Source organism: Triticum dicoccoides, chromosome 1B (assembly GCF_002162155.2).
Source record: "Triticum dicoccoides isolate Atlit2015 ecotype Zavitan chromosome 1B, WEW_v2.0, whole genome shotgun sequence".
NCBI lineage: Eukaryota > Viridiplantae > Streptophyta > Magnoliopsida > Poales > Poaceae > Triticum > Triticum dicoccoides.
The window spans coordinates 605,657,066-605,673,017 of NC_041381.1; positions in this window are offsets into that span (position 1 = coordinate 605,657,066).

Below are 15,952 nucleotides of genomic sequence, written 5' to 3' on the forward strand. Positions count from 1 at the left end.
CTCGCCGTCTCCGCTGCGAGTCCGCCTCGCCGTCTCCACCGCCGCTTCGCCGTCCTTGCCGCGGCGGAAGCCTCACCATCTCCACCGCCGCATCGCCGTCCCTACTGCGACGGACTTCTCGTCGTCTCCACCGCTGCCTCGCCGTACCCGTTGCGGCGCCCACCTCATCCTCCACGCCGTGACCGGCTGCTCGTCTACAACCAGCCGGGAAATCAGTCCTGCAGAGTTTGTTGCTGCTCCAAATCCTCTGCTTCGACAACTAGCCAAGATGCACGAGCTGCTCCCGGCTGCTCGGAACCTACAAATCACACGTGAGTTTGCTGCTACTAATCAACGTAGTAGTACAAGTGCTGTTTGGAATTTTTGCTGCTACTAGTCAGCGTGGAAGTACAAGTGCTGATTGGAATTTTTACCACGGTAATCATCACCTTTGATGGCTTCCAACAGTGTGTTTGCTGAGTTACTTAGATCTTGTAAATTGGATGGTTCAAATTTTACTGTCTGGAAGAGGAAGATTATGTTTCTCCTCACTGCTAAGAACATTGATTATATCATAACTCAATCTAAGCCTACCCGTCCATCCGACGAAGCTGAAGATGAGGAAAAGGAAAACTACCGTGAGGAAATTACTCAGTGGACTAAGGACAACAAAAAGGCCAGAGTGTTTATGCTTGGATCAATGTCTGATTCTCTAGCCGGAGAGTATGAACCAGAGGAATCAACTAGCAAAATAATGAGGAGATTGGAAAAGGATTTTGGGGAAGTTTCACTTATCAAAGTTCTTAGCTTGGTGAATCGGTTTTTGACTGCTAAGTTGACAGAAACCACTTCTGTTAGTGCGCATCTGAATAAATTATGTGTGTTAGTAGAGGAACTAAAGAATGCTGGATACCCTTTCCCTGAAGAAGTTCAAGTTATGGTTGCTCTAAACTCTTTGCCAAACTCTTGGGAACAATTTAAAATATCCTTTTGTCATACTGAGCGTGTGCTAAACATGAGGACGCTTAGGCATCATCTACTCATGGAAGAAGACAGGAAGTCCACACAAGGGAAAGAGAGAAGGTCTCAACATGATGAACTACACCTTGGTGAGGACAAGTCTTCAAGCAAGAGGAATTGGCAAAAGAGGAATATGGGACAGATTTGAGGGATAAAATAAATCAGAAGCATGATAGGAATGATTACATTGGAAGAAACTCAAATCAGAAGGTTGACAAGAGGAAATTTAACTGCCATAATTGTGGTGAACAAGGACACTTCAAATCTGAGTGCACTAAGAAGAGGAAGCCAGATGATAAGAAGTATAACAACAACCAGTCCAAGCATCAGGATAATAGAAGGGGAAATTCTTCACCTGATGGTATGTCACATGTTTTTGTATGTTCAGAATCTCCATTTACAACTTCCATGTCAAATAGTTGGGTGGTTGATTCTGGCTCCACCTCACACATTGCAAGAGATAGGAATTCTTTCTGTTCATTTAAACCAGTACAAAAGGGAACTAGATATATTTATCTAGGAACGACATCAAATGCAGATATACTAGGAATTGGGGACTATAATCTAAGACTCCCAAGTGGAGGAATATTACTCCTCAAGAATACTGTATTTGCTCCAGATATGAGGAAAAATCTCATATCGGTATCTAGACTAGAATCTGCAGGCTTTGATGTTAACTTTGGCAATGGGAAGGTTAAAATATTGCTAAAAGGAAAATCAATACAATCAGGGAACCGTGTAGAAGGCCTCTATTATATTGAAGATATTTCCGATATTGATGCTATGGACAGTCTAGTTGCTGAAAACCACTCCATTGAGAGGAATATAGCCGGAAATGACAATTGTTCCGAATCCTACCTATGGCATTTAAGGCTAGGACATATATCAAGGAACATGATTAAAAGATTGATTAGTTCTGGAATTCTGAATTTTAAATGGGAAGATTATGGAATTTGTGAAGCCTGCATCATGGGAAAAATGACTAGAGCTCCCTTTCCTAAAGCCGAAAGATCTAGTGAGCCCTTAGCCATAATTCATTCAGATATTTGTGGGGAAATGACAACACCCACGATAGGACAGAAGGTGTATTTTATCACATTCATTGATGACTTCTCCCGATACGGTTATGTCTACCTCCTTAAACACAAGTCTGAGGGTTTTGACATGTTCAAAACTTTCAAGGCTGAAGTGGAAAACCAATTAACTGGGAAAAATTAAAGTCCTTATGACCGATAGAGGAGGAGATTACACATCCAGAATTTTGGATGAATTCTGTAAAGAACATGGGATAGTACACCACTACATATTACCCTACACACCCCGACAAAATGGTGTAGCGGAAAGAAGAAATAGGACGTTGATGGATATGGTTCGATCCATGATGGCTTACTCAGATTTACCTTCAAGTTTTTTGGGGGAAGCACTGCATACTGTAGTTTATTTATTAAATCATTCACCCTCAAAATCAATAAAGGTAACTCCCTATGAGCTTTGGAATGGGAGGAAACCAACACTAAGGCACCTGGCTGTTTGGGGTTGCAATGCTCAAATTAAAATCCCTAGCCAGAACAGAACCAAACTGCAACCTAAGACCACTCCAGGAATTTTTATTGGATATTCTACTGGTTCCAATGGTTATAGGTTTTATGATCCCAACAATAAGAAGTTATTGGAAAGCAGAGATGCTTTGTTTTTAGATCAGGACACTCCTCGCCGTGCTAAGAGGGCTAGAGTGGAATTGATAGATGAAGAATCCGAGGAAGTAGTAAATGACTCTAATGGTAATCTTTCAAGCCAAATCCCTGACATAAATATGGAAGAAACTCCTTCAACTAGTATGCCTAGAAGAAGTGGGAGGAACACACAAACACCATCCTATCTAGATGATTACTTTGTGTTTTTAGGGGAAGTGCACTCTAAAGTGTCTTTAGAGGAAGAACCTAAAACTTACAAACAGGCCATTGATTGTGAGGAATCTGGACTATGGTTGGAAGCTATGCGGGAAGAACTAAACTCCATGGAAAGAAATGGTGTTTGGGAACTTGTTGATTTACCCAAAACCGCCAGGCCATAGGATCTAAATGGATATTCAAAAGGAAACTCAATGCTTCAGGAGGTGTGGAAAAATATAAAGCTTGATTAGTTGCTAAGGGATATACACAAAAGGAAGGAATAGACTTTGTGGAAACATTTTCTCCTATTGCAAAATTCACTTCTATTCGCATCTTATGTGCCTTAGCTACTTATTTTGATCTTGATCTCCATCAAATGGATGTCAAGTCTTCTTTTTAAATGGTTATTTAAAAGAGGAAATCGATATGACACAACCAGATGGTTTTGTGGAAAAAGGAAATCAGAATAAAGTATGTAAGTTGAAAAGATCAATATATGGTTTGGGGCAGGCTTCTAGGCAATGGAATACCTTATTTGATGCTGCAATCAAATCATACGGTTTCTCTATGATGGAAGGAGACTACTGTATTTATTTCAAAATAGTGGGAGGAAACTTTGCATTATTATCTTTGTATGTCGATGACATTTTAATTGCTTCAAACCATAAGGGAACTTTAATGGAAGTGAAATCTTGGTTATCATCTACTTTTGATATGAAAGATTTGGGGGAAGCCTCTTATGTTTTGGGGGTGGAAATACATAGGGATCGGGAAAGTAAAGTTTTGGGACTGTCTCAAAAAGTGTCACGCCCAATATGCGACCCTATCCAAAAGAAACTCGAAGGTCCCACCAAGGATAGACCGCATATTGAAACGCTTTTGCAAGGTGGATATCATTACATCAACATTACATAGTAGATGGGGATACATACAAGAGGCATACAATGCCACACGAATACAACATCACAATACATAAGAGCATCATCCGACTACGGATGAAACACAAACAGAAACTCAAACGACATCCACCCTGGTAGCCCAGGCTGCCGACCTGGAACCTATCCCCTGATCGAAGAAGCAGAAGAAGAACTCAACGCAAGCAAGCATCGCTCTCGCGTCATGATCATCGCATGAACCTGTACCTGCAACTATTGTTGTAGTAATCTGTGATCCACGAGGACTCAGCAATCCCATTACCATGGGTATCAAGACTAGCAAAGCTTAAAGGGAAAGGAAGGGGTAAAGTGGTGAGGCTGCAGCAGCGACTAAGCATATATGGTGGCTAACATACGCAAATAAGAGCGAGAAGAGAGCAAGCGGAACGGTCGTGAACTAGCAATGATCAAGAAGTGATCCCGAACTCCTACTTACGTCAAACATAACGCAAAGACCGTGTTCACTTCCCGGACTCCGCCGAAAAGAGACCATCACGGCTACACACGCGGTTGATGCGTTTTAATTCGGATCTGGTGTCAAGTTATCTACAACCGGACATTAACAAATTCCCATCTGCCAATAACCGCAGGCACAGCTTTCGAAAGATTATACCCTGCAGGGGTGTCCCAACTTAGCCCATGACAAGCTCTCGCGATCAACGAAGGAATAGACCTTCTCCCAGGAAGACCTGATCAGACTCGGAATCGCGGTTTACAAGACATTTCGACAATGGTAAAACAAGACCAGCAAGACCGCCCGATGCACCGACAATCCCGATAGGAGCTGCACATATCTCGTTCTCAGGGCAACACCGGATAAGCGAAGCGTACAGGAACCGACGTAACCCAAGTTGCCAAGGGATGGCCCCGCACGGTGCTCTAGTTTGGACCAACACTTAGACAAGCATTGGCCCGGGGGGGCTGTAATAAAGATGACCCTTGGGTTAATTACTCCCAAGGGAAATATAGGTGGTGGTGAGGCAAATGGTAAAACCAATGTTGGGCCTTGCTGGAGGAGTTTTATTCAAAACGAACTGTCAAGGGGGTCCCATAAATCACCCGACCGCGTAAGCAACGCAAAATCCGGGAACATAACACCGGTATGACGGAAACTAGGGCGGCAAGAGTGGAACAAAACACCAGGCATAAGGCCGAGCCTTCCACCCTTTACCAAATATATAGATGCATTAATAATATAAGAGATATTGTGATATCCCAACAAAATCCTATCCACCATGGAGCAATCTTCAAACTTCACCTGCAACTAACAACGCTATAAGAGGGGCTGAGCAAAGCGGTAACATAGCCAAACAACGGTTTGCTAGGAAGGGTGTCAAAGGTTAGAGGTTCATGGCAATTTGGGAGGCTTGATGAGCAAAAGATAGGTAACACAGCATAGTGATAGAACGAAGCAACTAGCATAGCAATGATAGTAGTGAGATCCAGGGTAGCGGTCATCTTGCCTGAAATCCCGCAAGGAAGAAGAACGAGTCCATGAAGAAGGCGAACGGATGAAACCGAACCAAGCGTAGACGAACGAATCCTCACGATCGCAACATTACCGGAACTAAGAAGCAACACCGGAAAGAAACAAACAACATGGTAAACACAAGCATAATCATGGCATGATGCACAATCAAGTATGATGCATGTCCGGTTTAAAGAGGCATGGCATGGCAAACTGCAACACACAATACTACAAATTAAATGGAGCTCAATATGCAACGAGTTGCATATTGACAAAACACCACATGCAATTATTTAGTTTGATCTCGGTTATGTACCCAACAATATTAAATGTTATTAGCATGGAAAGGGGGTGAAACCTAATGAAACTACCTATCTAGGCAAGTTTAAATGAGGCCGGAAACAACAAACAATAATTCCGGAAAATCCCCATGTGCATATTTTAGATTCGGTACTGTTCTGCCCTAAACACAATTTTAATGTTGTTAAACAGCAACATAAAGTGCACCATGTTAATCTAGGCATTATTCCACCCCATTTACATATAAAGTTTATTTAAAACCGAGCTACGGTTATTTAGTTATGAATTAAAGCATTTTAACATGGCATTATGCAAAATAAACACAAACAGCATGTTAAACATTTTTAACATAGATGGAAGTGGCATATTATTAATCTACACAATTTTCTGAGCATTTTACATATATAAATTATTTTAATCCGATGCACAGTTTGTGAGATATTAAATGCATGAATATCAGGGGGTTTTCTGTAAAACTGTTAATCCTCGGATAAATAGACAAATTCGCAGTCAGGAAAAAAAATATATGCGGGCCGAAATCTGGAACAGAGGCTGAACAGGGCAGGCGCTGGGGCAGCTCACCCATGGGCCTTGGGTTGGTTCGGTGGAGGAGGCTGGCAGGGGAAGCAGGCCGGCTGGCTTGAGGCCGACCGGCCCTGATGGAGAGGCCGGCCCACGCGGGGTGACGAGCTGGCCCAGGCGCTGGTCAACGGGAGTGAACCGGCGAGGGGCTCGTCTCCCTCGCACAAGAGGCAGCAGGCACATCGGCAGCGCTCCGGCAAGGGACGGCGAAGGCAGAGGAGGCCATGGGGCGGCGCTGGCTTCCAGATCCAGCGAGGGAACAGCCGGATCCGAACGTTCCCTAGGCCGAGGGAGGCCGGCGATGAGGTTCTTGGCGGCGGCGACGGGGTTCCTGCGAGAGGAAAAACCTGCGGGGTGAGGGAGATGGAACCAAGGGAGAAGGAGGGATGGAAGGGCCTGGAGACGGGGGTCGGTCTCGGGGTCGACGGTGGCGGCTCGCCGGAGGGCGCGAAGGGCGCGAAGGGCGGCGGGATCGGGCGAGCAGGAGGGGGCCTCTCGATCCAGATCGAGCAGAGCGCTCGGGAGCGGCGGCGAACGGGGCTGCGGGCTCCTCGGGCCCGGATCGGCCCGGGGCGGGCCGGTTACGGGCTCCTACGGGCCTCAGCGGCGGGGAGGAGCGGGGTGAGGTGGCGATGCCACATGGCGGCGGGGCAGTGGCTGGAGACGGCCAGGGGGCGACGTGGAGAGGCGCGGAAATGGAGGGGAGCGGCGGCTGGCGGCTGCGGGGATCCCGAGGGGGAGGCTAGAGGTAGGTGGAGGTCTAGGATTAGGCTAGGGATGTCCAAAAATAGACTAGGGGGTCTATTTATAGCAAAAGCAGCTAGGGTCTGGGGGTTAGGAGGGGTTTTCGAGCCGTACGATCGCAATCGTGCGGCTCCGGACAGATGGGGGACTAGGCTGGGCATAGGTGGCCTGTGGAGAGAGGCCTCGGACTGGGAGGAGAGAAGAGAAGTGAGGCCCGGCGACTGTTTCGGAAGTCGAAATGTCCGACGAAGGTACCGACAACGGTACCGCTATACATTTAACAGTTGGGCTATCAGATGGACTCCGAATGCGACGAAACTTGGCAGGCGGCCTGTCTACACTATAATAAGACCGCACGACAAGTTGCAACCCATTCCGAGAACATTTTTATGCCACTTATAAAATAATATTTCGGAGGTGCCGCGGGCGCGTGCGAGTGTGGTCGGGCTCAGAACGGACAACGGAGAGAACCGGCGGAACACGAACGAATGCAAGTTTTAAAAAACATGCGGATGAAATGCAGATGATGACATGAGATGAGATGCATAACAAGAACAAAATGCAAAACAACGGATAAAACCCAACCACGAAGGAAAAAAAATCATATAGCATCTCCGGAAAAGGCAAGAGTTGGAGTTATGAATATGAAACGTTGTATCCGGGGCGTTACAAAAAGCTTATCTCAAAACTGTTTTGAAACGATTTTCTATGGAAGATTGCAAACCTGCAAATGTACCAATGATAAAAGGAACTAAACTTAGCGAGGAACAATGCCCTAAAACTCCCAAGGAAATAAGGGAAATGAAAAATGTACCTTATGCTTCTGCTCTGGGGTCGCTTATGTATGCAATGTTGTTTACTAGACCAGATTTGTGTCATATTGTTGGAATGTTGAGCAGATTTCAGAAAAATCCCGGTGAAGCTCATTGGAAGCAAATAAAATATGCTCTGCGATATATAAAAGGAACGATGAACTTTTGTCTTTGCTTTAATGGTGACAATCTTCAGCTGCAGGGATATACTGATGCTGACTGGCAGGGAGACCTTGATGAAAGGAAGTCGACGTCATGTTATCTATTTACTTTGGCTGGAGGTGCTATCTCTTGGAAGAGCAAGAAACAAACTTATGTGGCGCAGTCTTCTATGGAAGCAGAGTACATTGCTGCGAATGAAGCTGTAAAAGATGGCGTTTGGTTGAGGAATTTTTTGGTTTCTCTAGAGATAGTTGAAAATGCGCCAGATCCGGTCACTATTTATTGCGATAATCAAGCGGCGATTAAACTTTCCAGGGATCCCAAGTTTCATATTGAGGGAAAACACCACTATATTAGAGATGTAATAAATAGGCTGAAAACTGTTCGGCTTGAGTTTTTGCCTGGTACTGATATGTTGGCTGATCCACTGACTAAACCTCTTAGTCAGGAATTGTTTTGCAAACATGCCAGGAACATGGGCCTTAGGATTTTTGATTGAATGTTTTTCAGACAAGTGGGAGATATAGGAATTTTTGGTGTCTTCCAAAACATTATATACTACATTTATTTGGTTGATGAATGAAATCATCCGGAATTGGTGTATGAATGATTGGTACAAATATTTGCAATTGAACTTGAGGAAATTTACTCAAGGAGCTGGGTACAAACTATACTAGAATACAGTGTGTATTTGTACACTAGAATTAATTGCCTGGGCACAGTATAGGTTTGGAATTTGCTAGGCTATTTACAGGTTCAGCTTTGTAGATTGATAAGTCTACACGTTTAAATAGGAACCATATACTATTTAAACGTGGCATATATCTCACATATATGTGCTTAGGGATAAGAAGGAATTTGACTTGGAAAATAATCGGTTATGATCATGGTTGGTTAATTCGATTAGGAGTCTAACTGAATTCTATCTGGATACAAATTTGAACATTCAGGAATATGAGTATAAATATGTCCTTACCCTCTAGCCTCATATACCAGTTGTGAGCTGCACCACGGACTTGGCGGAGGAATTAGAGGGTAGACAAACATACTCATGCTATGTTATTTTCAACAGTGCTCGCATTATTCCTGGATTTATTTCAGGATTTCCGGCGATGCGCGTTTAGTGAGAGGAGACGTCCCCCTGGACTAAGAGACACCTGTGGTGACTTCCTCAATCTCAAAATGATATGCCAGTACAGTCCCTCGGAAGTGCTTACAGGGATAGAGTTTACATGTGTATGTTCATAAGGATAAGTGTATGGCTATTTTTTAAAATAATACATTTTTAATTAATTTTCATAAATATTACGCTGGATAAAAAAATTTCAAAAATAATACACCGTCGGCACGCTGCAGGCCGATTGGGCCTAGTCGGCCCACAGCAGGCCGATTGGATTCCGGTCAGCCTACAGCTGGCCGACTGGCCCCTTTCGGCCCACTATGGGCTGAGTGCGTCCTGTCGGCCCACTCTGGGCCGACTGGAGCTAATTGGCTCGCTGTGGGCTAATTGTTTTTGCAAAAAAAGTAGGCATACAAAATATATGTTTTAAAAAATGTTAATCATGTAATTAAAAAATGTTAAACGTGTATAGAAAAATGTTCCTGATGTATACAAAAAATGTACAATATATATGCAAAAAAGTTGACATAAAAATATGTTTTAAAAAGTGTTAAGCATGTATTTAAAAATTGTTAAATGTGTGTATACAAAATGTTCCTTATTTATACAAAAAATATATAATGTGTATGAAAAAAAGTTGACACCAAAAAAATATATTTGAAAAATATGTTTGAAAAGTTGACATTTTTTCAAATACATGATTAAAAATTGTTAAATGTGTGTATAAAAAATGTTCCTTATCTATACAAAAAATATAGAATGTGTATGAAAAAAAGTTGACACCAAAAAAATATGTTCTAGTTCCATACAAAAAGAGCAACCAATCATACTTAGGTCCGTGATGCTCCCATACCGGAGCCGGAGCTGGAACATTTTTTTAAAACATATGTAAAAAAGTGTTAATTAATTCGAAAAACACTACTCCATCCTAAACGAGCTGGAACATTTATCAATGTAAAAAAGTTAACTAAAAAACACTACTCCATCATACCGGTGCATTGGGCACAATATGAAATCAAATAATTTCAAAATGCTTAGGCGTGGTGCACTAACTTCCACCTCGTTTCTTATTTTTTTTGACATGAATAAAGGAATCAACCAATATGAGCTGTGAGGCATGTATGCTTTCAACGACTTGAAGCTAACTAACACGGCATGCAGTGGTCAGCTCATTGCATAAAATAGTATTAATTCACAAATAAACATTAAGTTCTCTTGTTTTTCCCTCCATCTTAATCGCGTTGCACATCCTAAGATAACTAATGCACCGGTACGGATGGAGTACAATAGCATGTTTTTACAAGTTAGTTATTTGTTACTGTCACATTTCTGTTAAGTAATGCACTGGCTGAGCAAGTGAAATGTCGCTACCATGCTTACATGCCTAGAGATTGCTTTCGAAGGCCTACATACAGCTAGCAAGATCATTAACAGACCCCATCCTCCACTTCACTATTTTCTCTATTCTCTTTGTCCTATTAAAGCGAACCTATCCAGAGAGGAAAAGCGTCAAATTTGATAGAGGGTTTGTGCATGCAGCTGCGGTGCTCCGACCCCATTTTTTGGCTTTTAATTTTGAATCTTTTGTATCTTTTGAATTGAGCGAACACAATAGGAGTTTGGATATCTGTGTTTCTTGTGATGAGGGCTTTCAAATAAGACTACTTTTGAGTAGGTTTTGACGAGTTTTGAAAACTTCACCTAGTTTCAAATTCCGAAGCTTGATACGAGTGAACGCCAAATCAACAAGTTTCAGAAACCGCACTAGGATTTGTGGCATGCATATTTGTGTTTCTTGTGACGAGAGATTTGAAGACCAGTTTCGAATAGGCTTTGACATTTTTTTTAAAACTTCACCATGTTTCAAGTTCTGAAACTTGATAGTAGCAATAGCCAAAATCAGCAAGTTTCAAAAACTAAAACTTCAAACATGTTGTGCCCTTGTGGGGAATCCAGTGATTTTGCGGATCACGATGCAATTGTGCAGCTGGGCTGCGCTGGGCTGGTGCATTCCCCTCCACATTTTTGTGACAAATTCTAATTTTAATCTTTTTTTCTCCCCAAAATAGGGTATAAGTGATTAGAAACAACAAGGGGTATATGTGTGAGTTTGTGAATGATTTGTTTTATAAAAACATGCAAACTACCTCCTCCAAATGGAAAAACCTAATGCTCCAATGACATGTTTCCGGGAACAAGTAAGCCTTACATAGTCGCATGTAACCTTGAACTAGCCACAGTTTATAAGTAGTCAAACAGGTGTCCACGACGTGCAGAATCAGGTTGCATGGGTTCAATTTTGTCAGGGAAAACCAACACCTATGGGGTCACAAAGATCCCTTCTATGTTCGGCTGGGGATTAGTTGCACGAAGAGCAGGTCGAGCCGTTAGCACACGGGGGATTTTTATCTAGGTTCGGGCCGCAAAGATGCGTAATACTCTAGTCCTGCTTGTCTGGTTACATGTGTGTTTTGAGCTTTTGAACTAGCTATGGTATGAGCTTTGTCCAAAAGTTCAAATCCTCTCTCTGTATGCCTTGGGCCTTCTTTTATAAGCAAAGGGGTTGCCACAGCGGCACACAGGAGGTGGCAAGCTACAATTGTACGAGCTTATCGCTCGGTCAATGTAGGACAAGCGCATTTAATTTGTCGCCTACGTGTCCTCTTGCTTTATTGGGGGCGGCAATAGAAGCCATCCCGTCCTTCGCCGCTCCTCCTCGCTTCGGCATGCGTCCGGGTCTACGAGGCATGCAATGCCACGCTAGCCAACTAGCTGCTGTGTTGGCACAATGGTAAGCTTCAACGAAGATCTGCATGCCGCCATGCAGGCGTCTGCTTAGTTGGCACGCCGATCATTGCACTGGAGTGGTGGTGAGGTGGCGATACCTTGCCGGGTGCGGGTCTTGCCGTGGCCGAGCGATCGTCCCCGGCAAGGCTTTCCGGGGGCCTTGGAGTCGTCCCCGGAAGGATCTTGCCGGGGGTCTTCATCTTCTGGTCCCGCGAGGATCTGCGGGCCGTCAACCTTTATGAAAAGCTGCATGCTACCACGCATGTGCTCTCTAGATCTTGGTCTTAACGTTGTCGATAGTGTCAGAGCTCTCAGCCCCAAGGGTGATGGACTTGCTGGTGCTGTGCAAGTTGCCCGACAAGGCCCTTGCTGGGGTTGGTCCAGCTTGCCCTTTGCCCCTCGCGCTTAGAATGCCTGTCTTGGCAGTCTTGGGGTGTTGCCTCCTTCTGCCACGCCAGGCCCTGCCGTAGGTGTAGCTGCGACTGCCCGTGCACTAGTAAGGGGTACAGAAGTACCCATACTTTTGTACACCGACAGGAGCCTCGGGCCTATGCCATACATAAGTGCAAGGCGTAGTTGGGCCAGGGCCAAGGCAGTGCGCGGGCGGGCATGGCAGAGATGGATCGCCACGAACCTTCTGTCAGTTGCCCTTCCCCACGATCCGCGTCGGGCGTGTGATGTGGGGGTTGTGTGCGGGATGGCCTCAACATACTTGCATCATCTCGCAGTCTATAGTAAAGAGGCGGCCCATGCTTCCCTTAAAAAAGGAATCTGCAGGGGCGCTACTCATTTACTAAGTGGACTCGGGTCGCAGCTTGCATGGCGCCATACCCCACGATCACAGGATAGAAAATGGCCGTCCCACCTATCCTTACGCCCCCTTCTACTTTGCCACGTATCCTTCATGCCTTGGGAAGGGCAGGCGGTGGATGCGGAGGACGTGGGCATTAACGCCGAGGTGGAAAACCAGGTGTTTGCTGATTGGGGGAGCGGGTCGGTTCCGATTCCCCAAGCTTCCGGAGGCCGCATTGGCCGTGCGGGGGCGGCAGCCCCTTGGGCTGGGTGGCCTTGTCCCTGCCTTGCTTCTTCTATAAAAAGGTAGAGGGACAGTGTTTCTCCACGCTCGCCCTCTTCCCCTTTTTCTGCTTATCATCTTCCTTTGGTTCGCCATGGTGAAAGGGCGTGCTGGCACTTCGACGGCGGCGACGAGGGCTTCTGCTCGACAGCGTGTTCCTCCTCCTTCGGAGCCTTTGGCGGCAGATCTCGCTGCGAGGGGAAGAGGAAGGGGACAAGGCTGAGGTCATTGCGGTGCACGGGGAGGAGGTGGACGGGGTGGTGCTCTAGCTCCGCCTCCGCCGGCGGCCCCTCCTCCGATGGGCGGCCACATCGGAGACCAGCCCTACGAGTTCTTCATCAGAATATATAAGCATGTGTGTAGTCGTCTTCGGCTTCCGACCCCGGTCGCCCGGGTGATGGAGCAGGATGCACCGCAGGCCTTGAGGCTTCACATGAGGGGCTGTGGGAATGGCAACATGTGGGCTGACTTTGACTTTCCCCGCCCTCACATCATGTATCTTCGTCAGTGGTGGAAGACTTTCGCACGTGTCCACATCTTGTTGGAGGGGCACGTTCTCCATTTTAAGTTAATGCAGAGCGGCCTGCTCTCCGTCAAGGTCTTCGGGAGCTCAGGAATCCGCTTAGGGTGTTGCATGGAGAGCTCCACTGAGGACAAAAGTTCCTCCTCGAGCGACAACGGCGAAGAGGACAGCGCCCGCGACGACAACGACAGCGGGTGGGAGGACGACGACTTCGACTCTAGTTGACCATCAGTGGTAGCACCATCATATGCTCCACCCCCTCCTCCTCCGGCAATGCACCTTGCCGGGGGTTGCGTCCTGCTGGCTCTGGCGTCGGCGGTGGACGGGCTTCCTCGTCAAGCTCTCCATCGCCGTGTTCCCCATGCCCGTCACCTTTCTTTGCCTGTCGTGCTGATAACCCGCAAGTATACGGGATAGTTGTAGCCTCTTTCGATAAGTAAGAGTGTCGAACCCAATGAGGAGCTAAAGGTAGAACAAATACTCTATCAAGTCCTATCGGCCACTGATACGACTCTACGCACGCTTGACGTTCGCTTTACCTAGAACAAGTATGAAACTAGAAGTACTTTGTAGGTGTGATAGGATTGGTTTGCAAGATAATAAAGAGCACGTAAATATAAACTAGGGTCTGTTTAGATAAAGAATCAATAAAGTAAATATAGCGAGTGTGGAAAAGTGGTGGTAGGAGTTGTGAAATTTCCCCTAAGCAATTGACTTTGTTACTAGACCGGTAATCACTATTGCAATTCTATTTGTGGGAGAGGCATAAGCTAACATACTTTCTCTACTTGGATCATATGCACTTATGATTGGAACTCTAGCAAGCATCCGCAACTACTAAAGATTCATTAAGGTAAAACCCAACCATAGCATTAAAGTATCAAGTCCCCTTTATCCCATACACAACAATCCCCTTACTCGGGTTTGTGTTTCAGTCACTCACGCAACCCACTATAAGCGAATCATGAACGCATCACAACACCCTACAGCGGGAATCCCTCACGCTTGCGCGACACGGAGGGCACCATAGGACATCACCAATAATAAAACATGCAACTCAAACCAATCATAGCAATTCATCAATCACCGATAGGACAACGAAAATCTACCCAGACATCATGGGATGGCAACACATCATTGGATAATAATATGAAGCATAAAGCACCATGTTCAAGTAGAGGGTACAGTGGGTTGCGGGAGAGTGGACCGCTGGATATAGATGGGGGAAGGTGATGGAGATGTTGGTGAAGATGATGGAGGTGTTGGTGAAGATCGCGGTGATGATGATGGCCCCTGGCAGTGCTCCGGCGCCACCGGAAGCAAGGGGGAGAGAGGCCCCCTTCTTCTTCTTCTTCTTCTTCTTCTTCTTCTTCTTCTTCTTCTTCTTCTTCTTCTTCTTCTTCTTCCTTGACCTCCTCCCTAGATGGGAGAAGGGTTTCCCCTCTGGTCCTTGGCTCCCATGGCTTGGGAGGGGTGAGAGCCCCTCCGAGATTGGATCTATCTCTCTGTTTCTGCGTTCTGTTATTCTGCCCTGTCACCGTTTCCTTTATATCTCGAAATCCATAACTCCGATTGGATTGAAACCTTCGATGAGATCATTTTACAAAAATTAGCTTTCTTGCGGCCAAAGAAGGGCATCAACCGCCTTACGGGTGGCCCACGAGGGTGGGGGGCGTGCCCACTTTAAGTGGGCGTCGGCCCCTATCTCGTGGCCACCTCGGGCATCGTCTCGCGTTGATTCTTCCTCCCAAAAACCACAAATATTCCAAAATAATTCTCCATCCGTTTTTAGCCCATTTGGAATCCGTTTGATATGGGGTTTCTGTGAAACATAAAACATGCAACAGACAGGAACTGGCACTGGGCACTGGATCAATATGTTAGTCCAAAAAATAATATAAAAAGTTGCCAAAAGTATATGAAAGTTGAATAATATTGGCATGGAACAATAAAAAAATATAGATATGACGGAGACGTATCACGTGCCTGGAGAGGAAAGGGGCAAGAACGGGGATCACGGGGCACTTATCTTTTTCTCAATTTGTAGGCACTTGCCAAATCTTAACTATCTAGGAAATGTAATCTTCGGAGCCCATGTTTATGTTCTGTAACATTTGTACTTGCATCAGCATATCAATGAAAAAGATAAGTTTTTTCCGGGAACTCATGCACGTTTATGTTCGTGCAGAGGTGAACCGCCCCTTTAATGAAAATAAATGAGTCAACCCGGCAGGCTACCTTGCCGGTACCCTCCGTGCCCGCCGGAGAATCACATCTGTCGGGTTACAGGCGCGGGATCCAGCCCCCTGCCGAACTCTTTTTATCCAAGGTTACTGCAACTACCCCGACCAAAGCAGTGTCCGAGTCGGGGATGGGAGAACCCAAGTCAAAATAGAGTGGCGAGGTTTTCTAATGCGCAGGTCACAAGTTACGAACATGAATGGGCAGGGGAGGAACTTTATCTGGTTGGGTTATTGGTGGAGACACTGTGCCGATCAGTCTCCTCAATTCCTTGCCAGGGCATTGTTACTGCGGCCGAAAGGAGGAGAGGTC